This window comes from Arachis ipaensis, chromosome B2, assembly GCF_059453495.1.
Source record: "Arachis ipaensis isolate K30076 ecotype BB chromosome B2, ASM5945349v1, whole genome shotgun sequence".
Taxonomy (NCBI): Eukaryota; Viridiplantae; Streptophyta; class Magnoliopsida; order Fabales; family Fabaceae; genus Arachis; species Arachis ipaensis.
Genome location: NC_142437.1, coordinates 29,489,167 through 29,498,185, shown reverse-complemented (window position 1 = coordinate 29,498,185; position 9,019 = coordinate 29,489,167). Strand labels below are relative to the sequence as shown.

The 9,019-nt window shown below is 41.1% G+C and overlaps 1 non-coding gene across 1 annotated transcript; it reads left to right on the top strand.

Annotated features, from left to right (window-relative positions):
* Positions 1-8,689: 8,689 nt before the first annotated feature.
* On the top strand, positions 8,690-8,797 carry LOC148573449 (small nucleolar RNA R71). Its single transcript, XR_015906080.1, has one exon. It is a non-coding gene; the product is annotated as a small nucleolar RNA R71 (small nucleolar RNA).
* The last annotated feature ends 222 nt before the right edge of the window (positions 8,798-9,019 follow it).

Genomic DNA, 9,019 nt, shown 5'->3' with positions numbered 1-9,019 from the left:
TCAATCCTGATATTATGTTGTTAACTTTTCCTTTCAAATTTTAAATTTAAAAATTTTTAAAATCAAATCTTTTTCAAATATCCTATTTTATCTTATTTTCAAATCTTTCTTAATTAGTTACTTGTTTTATCTTTCCTCTTTTTCAAAACTTCCTAACTAATTCCTCTCTCTTCTTTTTCGAAAATCATCTTTTAATTTTCAAATCTTTTTAGTTAATTAGCTTTTAATTTCCTTCTTGTTTTTCGAATTCAATAAATAAATAAAATAAAAACAAAAATATTTTACTTATAATTCTCCTTTTTACTTCTTTTTCGAATTCTTCTTCCCCTTTATTCGAATTCTTCTTCTCATTCCCCTATCTTCATTCTTCTTTATTTTTCACATCTCACAGGGAGTTCTCTATAATTTGACATAGAAACTCCCATTCTCTTTCTTTCTTGTTTTCTTTTTCTTGTTTATGAGTAGGAACAGAGATAAAAAAAACGTCTCTTTGATCTTGATCCTGAACCTGAGAGGACCCTAAGGAAGCATTTACAACAAGTTAAAGCACAAAACTTCAGAAGAGACCTCACAGAACTTTTCGAATAAGAAACTAAAAATACAAACATGGCAGCTGATTAGAATAATGGAGGAGATACAAGGACGGTTCTTGGTGACTTCACTGCACCCACTTCTGACTTCTATGGAAGAAGTATCTCCATATCTGCCATTAGAGCAAATAACTTTGAGCTTAAGCCTCAGTTAGTCTCTCTGATACAACAGAATTGCAAATTTCATGGACTTCCATTGGAAGATCCACATCAATTCCTATCTGAATTCTTACAAATCTGAGATACTATTAAGACCAATGGAGTGGATTATGAGGTCTACTGGTTTATGATTTTCCCCTTTTCTATTATAGACAGAGCTAGGATATGATTGAATTCTCAACCTAAGGAAAGCCTAGACTCTTGAGAAAGGTTGGTCAATGCTTTCTTGGCCAAGTTCTTTCCACCTTAGAAGATGAGCAAGCTCAGGGTGAAAGTTCAAACCTTCAGACAAAAAGAGGGTGAATCCCTATATGAAACTTGGGAAAGATACAAGCAACTGATCAGGAGATGTCCTCCTGACATGCTTTCAGAATGGACTATCCTAGGTATCTTCTATGATGGTCTATCTGAGATGTCCAAGATGTCCTTGGACCATTCTTCTGTGGATCACTCCACTTGAAGAAAATGCCTACAGAGGCACAAGAACTCATTGAAATGGTTGCAAACAACCAATTCATGTATACTTCTGAGAGAAACCCTGTGAACAATGGGGTAGCTCAGAAGAAAGGAGTCCTGGAGATTGACACTCTGAATGCCATATTGGCTCAGAATAAGATGTTGATTCAACAGGTCAATATGATCTCTCAGCATTTGACTGGAATGCAAGCTGCAGCTGGTAGCACTCAAGACACCTTATATGATGGAGATGCCTATGATCCAGATCAACCCATGATGAAAGAGGTGAATTACATAGGAGAACCCTAAGGAAATACCTACAACTCCTCATGGAGAAATCATCCTAACCTTTCATAGAGAGATCAACAGAAGCCTCACCAAGGCTTCAACAATAATCAAGGTAAAAGAAACCAGAATGGGTTTATTAATAAACCATTCCCATCTTCTCAGCAAAATATGGAGACTTCTAAGCAGAGCATCTTTGACTTTTCAACCATAGTCTTTGAACTCTCTAAGACCACTCATAGTTTCATAATAGAAACCAGGTCCTCCATCAGAAATCTGGAGGTACATGTTGGTCAACTGAGTAAGAGAATACCTGAGACCCCTCCTAACACTCTCCCAAGTAACACTGAAGTAAACCCAAGAGAAGAGTGCAAGGCCATCACAGTGGACATTGAGGCTGAATTTGAAAGGAATGATCTGGCATTGAACGTCAGTAAGAAAGTCCTTACTGGGCGTTCAACGCCCAAAGAGGAGCCATTCCTAGCGTTGAACGCCAGTAAAGGAGTCCTTACTGGGCGTTCAACGCCTAAAGTGGCACAAAAGCGGGCGTTGAACGCCAGTAATGGGGCAGCTGGGTGTTCAACGCCCACTAAAAACTCCCCTATTGAAGAACTGAATGCAACTAAGGCTCGTGAGGAGACTGGTGCACGAAATTGTGATTACACATTCATAATTTGTCACAACCTCGATACAACTAACCAGCAAGTGCACTGGGTCGTCCAAGTAATACCTTACGTGAGTAAGGGTCGAATCTCACGGATATTGTTGGCATGAAGCAAGCTATGGTCACCTTGTAAATCTCAGTCAGGCGGATATAAAATAATCATGGAGTTTTCGAATATTAAATAATAGAATAGGGATAGAGATACTTATGTAAATCATTAGTAGAAATTTCAGATAAGCGAATGGAGATGCTTTTCGTTCCTCTGAACCTCTGCTTTCCTGCTATCTTCATCCAATCAGTCTTACTCCTTTCCATGGCTGGCTTTATGTGATACATCACCACTGTCAATGGCTACTTTCGGTCATCTCTCGGGAAAATGATCCACTGCCCTGTCACGGCACGGCTAATCGTCTGGAGGCATCACCCTTGCCAATGGCTTCATCTTATCCTCTCAGTGAATAATATGCTCACGCACCCTGTCACGGCACGGCTATTCATCTGTCGGTTCTCGATCATGCTGGAATAGGATTTACTATCCTTTTGCGTCTGTCACTAACGCCCTGCAATCGCGAGTTAGGAGCTCGTCACAGTCATTCAATCACTGAATCCTACTCGGAATACCACAGACAAGGTTTAGACCTTCCGGATTCTCTTGAATGCCGCCATCATTCTAGCTTACGCCACGAAGATTCTGGTTAGGAGATCTAAGAGATACTCATTCTAGCTTAATTCATGTAGAACAGAAGTGTTTGTCAGGCACGCGTTCATAAGGGAGAAGGATGATGAGCGTCACACATAATCATCACCTTTATCATGTTCTTGGGTGCGAATGGATATCTTAGAAGAGAAATAAGAAGATTTGAATAGAAAACAGTAGTACTTTGCATTAATCTTTGAGGAACAGCAGAGCTCCACACCTTAATCTATGGAGTGTAGAAACTCTACCGTTAAAAATACATAAGTGAAGGTCCAGGCATGGCCGAGATGGCCAGCCCCCTTGATCTAAGAACAATGCGTTCAAAGATGATCCTAAGATCCTAAGATGATCAAAAGATGCCTAATACAATAGTAAAAGGTCCTATTTATATTAAACTAGTCACTAGGGTTTACATGAGTAAGTAATTGATGCATAAATCCACTTCCGGGGCCCACTTGGTGTGTGTTTGGGCTGAGCTTAAGTGTAGCACGTGCAGAGGCCATTTGTGGAGTTGAACGCCAGTTTCTGTGCCAGTTTGGGCGTTCAACTCTGGTTTTGGATCCTTTTCTGGCGCTGGACGCCAGATTTGGGCAGAAGGCTGGCGTTGAACGCCAGTTTACGTCGTCAATTCTTGGCCAAAGTATGGACTATTATATATTTCTGGAAAGCCCGGGATATCTACTTTCCAACGCAATTGGAAGCGCGCCATTTTGAGTTCTGTAGCTCCAGAAAATCCACTTTGAGTGCAGGGAGGTCAGAATCCAATAGCATCATCAGTCCTTTTTCAACCTCTGAATCTGATTTCTGCTCAAGTCCCTCAATTTCAGCCAGAAAATACCTGAAATCACAGAAAAACACACAAACTCATAGTAAAGTCCAGAAATGTGAATTTAACATAAAAACTAATGAAAACATCCCAAAAAGTAACTAGATCCTACTAAAAACATACTAAAAACAATGCCAAAAAGCGTATAAATTATCCGCTCATCACAACACCAAACTTAAATTGTTGCTTGTCCCCAAGCAACTGAAAATCAAATAGGATAAAAAGAAGAGAATATACTATAAATTCCAAACTATCAATGAAACAGAGCTTCAATCATATGAGCGGGACTTATAGCTTTTTGCCTCTTGAATAGTTTTGGCATCTCACTTTATCCATTGAGGTTCAGAATGATTGGCATCTATAGGAACTTCAGATTTCGAATAGTGTTATTGACTCTCCTAGTTCAGTATGATGATTCTTGAACACAGCTTCTTTATGAGTCTTGGCCGTGGCCCTAAGCACTTTGTTTTTCAGTATTACCACCGGATACATAAATGCCACAGACACATAATTGGGTGAACCTTTTCAGATTGTGACTCAGCTTTGCTAAAGTCCCCAATTAGAGGTGTCCAGGGTTCTTAAGCACACTCTTTGTTTTTGCTTTGGACCTTGACTTTAACCGCTCAGTCTCAAGTTTTCACTTGACACCTACACGCCACAAGCACATGGTTAGGGACAGCTTGGTTTAGCCGCTTAGACCAGGATTTTATTCCTTTAGGCCCTCCTATCCACTGATGCTCAAAGCCTTGGGATCCTTTTTATTTGCCCTTGCCTTTTGGTTTTAAGGGTTATTGGCTTTTTCTGCTTGCTTTTTCTTTTTCTTTCTATTTTTTTTTTCGCCTATTTTTTTTTCTTTTTTTTTCTGCAAGCTTTGTTTTTTTGCTGCTTTTTCTTGCTTCAAGAATCATTTTTATGATTTTTCAGATTATCAAATAACATGTCTCCTAGTCATCATTCTTTCAAGAGCCAACATATTTAACATTCTTAAACAACAACTTCAAAAGACATATGCACTGTTCAAGCATTCATTCAGAAAACAAGAAGCATTGTCACCACATCAATATAATTAAGCTAAGTTCAAGGATAAATTCGAAACTCATGTACTTCTTGTTCTTTTGATTTAAAACATTTTTCATTTAAGAGAGGTGATGGATTCATAGGACATTCATATCTTTAAGACAAAGTTACTAACTACTAATGATCATGTAATGAAGACACAAACACAGATAAGCACATAACATAGAAAACGAAAAACAGAGAAAGCAAGAACAAGGAATGAATCCACCTTAGTGATGGTGGCATTTCCTTCTTGAGGAACCAATGATGTCCTTGAGCTCTTCTATGTCTCTTCCTTGTCTTTGTTGCTCCTCCCTCATTGCTTTTTGATCTTCTCTTATTTCATGAAGCATGATGGAGTGCTCTTGATGTTCCACCCTTAGTTGTCCCATATTGGAATTCAATTCTTCTAGGGAGGTATTGATGTGCTCCCAATAGTTTTGTGGAGGAAAGTGCATTTGAGGCATTTCCGGAATCCCATGGTTATGAGCTTCTTGCGCCTCTTGAGCTCCATGAATGGGCTCTCTTGCTTGCTCCATCTTTTTCTTAGTGATGGGCTTGTCCTCTTTGATGAGGATATCTCCCTTTATGTCAATCCCAGCTGAATTGCATAGATGGCAAATGAGGTGAGGAAAGGCTAACCTTGCCATGGTGGAGGACTTGTCAGCCACCTTGTAGAGTTCTTGAGGTATAATCTCATGAACTTCCACCTCTTCTCCAATCATGATGCTATGGATCATGATGGCCCGGTCTATAGTAACTTCAGACCGGTTGCTAGTGGGAATGATTGAGCATTGAATAAACTCCAACCATCCTCTAGCTATAGGCTTGAGGTCCAATCTTCTTAGTTGAACCGGCTTGCCTTTGGAGTCAATTTTCCATTGAGCTCCTTCTACACATATGTCCATAAGGACTTGGTCCAACCTTTGATCAAAGTTGACTCTTCTTGTGTAGGGGCGTGCGTTTTCTTCCATGTATGGCAAGTTGAACGCCAACCTCACATTTTCCGGACTAAAATCCAAGTATTTCCCCCGAACCATTGTAACATAGTTCTTTGGATCCGGGTTCTTACTTTGATCATGGTTCTTGGTGATCCATGCATTGGCATAGAACTCTTGAACCATTAAGATGCCGACTTGTTGGATAGGGTTTGTTAGAACTTCCCAACCTCTTCTTTGAATTTCATGTCGGATCTCCGGATACTCATTTCTTTTGAGTTTAAAAGGGACCTCAGGGATCACCTTCTTCTTGGCCACAACATCATAGAAGTGGTCTTGATGGGCTTTGGAGATGAACCTTTCCATCTCCCATGACTCGGATGTGGAAGCTTTTATCTTCCCTTTCCCTCTTCTAGAGGATTCTCCGGTCTTAGGTGCCATCAATGGTAATGGAAAAACAAAAAAGCTATGCTTTTACCACACCAAACTTAGAATATTGCTCGCCCTCGAGCAATAAACCAAAGAATAGAAGAAGAAGAAGAAGAAATGTGGAGGGGAGGAGGTGGTTGTGGTTTCGGCTAAGGAGAGGGTAGAGGGGTGTGTTGTGTGAATTTGGTGAAGAATGGAGGTCTTTATATAGGGAAGGGAGGGGGGTATTGGTTCGGCCATATGGGTGGGAAATTGGTTTTGAATTTTGAAGGTAGGTGGGGTTTATGAGGTAGGTTTATGGGGAAGAGTGGATGGATGTGAGTGGTGAAGAGGTGATGGGGAAGAGAGATTGAGGTGATTGGTGAAGGGTTTTTGGGGAAGAGTGTTTATGGGGTTGTGTGAAAGAGAGTGGTGAGAAGAAGTGAGTGGAGGTAGGTGGGGATCCTGTGGGGTCCACAGATCCTGAGGTTTTCAAGGATTTACATCCCTGCACCTCTTAGGCATGTAAAAATGCCTTTGTATCCAACTCTGGGCGTTCAGCGCCAGGTTGGTGGCCATTTTGGGCGTTCAGCGCCCATTTGTTGCCATTTCTGGCGTTGAACGCCAGAACCATGCTTGTTCTGGGCGTTCAGCGCCAGGATGCTGCCCATTTGGGCGTTCAGCGCCAGAACCATGCTCTGTTCTGGCGTTGAACGCCAGGCAGATGCTTCCTCCAGGGTGTGATTTTTCTTCTGCTGTTTTTGATTCCGTTTTCAATTTTTATATTTATTTTGTGACTCCACATGATCATGAACCTAAGAAAACATGAAAAACAATAAAAATAAGAATTAGATAAACATTGGGTTGCCTCCCAACAAGCGCTTCTTTAATGTCAATAGCTTGACAGTGGGCTCTCATGGAGCCTCACAGATGTGCAGAGCTTTGTTGAAACTTTCCAACACCAAACTTAGAGTTTGGATATGGGATTTCAACACCAAACTTAGAGTTTGGTTGTGGCCTCTCAACACCAAACTTAGAGTTTGACTGTGGGGGCTCTGGTTGACTCTGCTTTGAGAGAAGCTTTTCAAGCTTCCTCTCCATGGTTGCAGAGGGAGATCCTTGAGTTTTGAATACAAGGGAGTTCTCATTCCATTGAAGGACTATTTCACCTCTGTCAACATCAATCACAGCTCTTGCTGTGGCCAGGAAAGGTCTTCCTAGGATGATGGATTCATCCTCTTCCTTTCCAGTATCCAGGACTATGAAATCAGCAGGGATGTAAAGGCCCTCAACCATTACTAATACATCTTCTACTTGTCCATAAGCCTGTTTTCTTGAGCTGTCTGCCATCTCCAGTGAGATTTTAGCAGCTTGCACCTCATAGATTCCCAGTTTCTCCATTATAGAGAGGGGCATGAGGTTTATTCCTGAACCAAGGTCACACAGAGCCTTAAAGATCATGGTGCCTATGGTACAGGGTATTATGAACTTTCCAAGATCCTATCTCTTCTGAGGCAATGTCAGTTGATCCAGATCACTAAGTTCATTGATGAACAAGGGAGGTTCAACTTCCCAAGTATTAATACCAAATAATTTGGCATTCAGCTTCATGATTGCACCAAGAAACTTGGCAGTTTACTCTTCAGTAACATCCTCATTCTCTTCAGAAGAGGAATACTCAGCCGAGCTCATGAAGGGCATAAGGAGGTTCAATGGAATCTCTATGGTCTCTAGATGAGCCTCAGAGTCCTTTGGTTCCCCAGAGGGAAGCTCCTTATTGGTCACTGGACGTCCCAGGAGGTCTTCCTCCTTGGGATTAACGTCCTCTCCTCTCCTCACAGGTTCGGCCATGGCACTTATGTCAATGGCCTTGCACTCTCCTTTTGGGCTCTCTTCTGTATTACTTGGGAGAGTACTAGGAGGGATTTCAGTGATCCTTTTACTCAGCTGGCCCACTTGTGCTTCCAAATTTCTAATGGAAGACCTTGTTTCATTCATGAAACTTACAGTGGCCTTAGATAGATCAGAGACTAGATTTGCCAAATTAGAAGCATTTTGTTCAGAGTTCTCTGTCTGTTGCTGAGTTGATGATAGAAAAGGCTTGCTATTGCTAAACCTGTTTCTTCCACCATTATTAAAGCCTTGTTGAGGCTTCTGATCCTTCCATGAGAAATTTGGATGATTTCTCCATGTTGAGTTATAGGTGTTTCCATAAGGTTCACCTAAGTAATTTACCTCTGCTATTGCAGGGTTCTCAGGATCATAGGCTTCTTCTTCAGAAGATGCCTCTTGAGTACTGTTGGATGCAGCTTGCATTCCATGCAGACTCTGAGAGATCATATTGACTTGCTGAGTCAATATTTTATTCTGAGCCAATATGGCGTTCAGAGTATCAACCTCAAGAACTCCCTTCTTCATAGGCGTCCCATTACTCACAGGATTCCTTTCAGAAGTGTACATGAACTGGTTATTAGCAACCATGTCAATGAGTTCTTGAGCTTCTGCAGGCGTTTTCTTTAGGTGAATGGATCCACCTGCAGAAGTGTCCAGTGACATCTTTGATAGCTCAGATAAACCATCATAGAATATATCCAGGATGGTCCATTCTGAAAGCATGTCAGAAGGACACTTTTTGGTCAACTGTTTGTATCTTTCCCAAGCTTCATAGAGAGATTCACCTTCTTTCTGTTTGAAGGTTTGAACATCAGCTCTAAGCTTGCTCAGCTTTTGAGGAGGAAAGTACTTGGCTAAGAAAGCCGTGACCAGCTTATCCCAAGAGTTCAGGCTGTCTTTAGGTTGAGAATCCAACCATAATCTAGCTCTGTCTCTTACAGCAAAAGGGAAAAGCATGAGCCTGTAGACTTCAGGATTTATTCCATTAGTCTTAACAGTATCACATATCTGCAAGAATTCAGTTAAGAACTGAAAAGGATCTTCAGA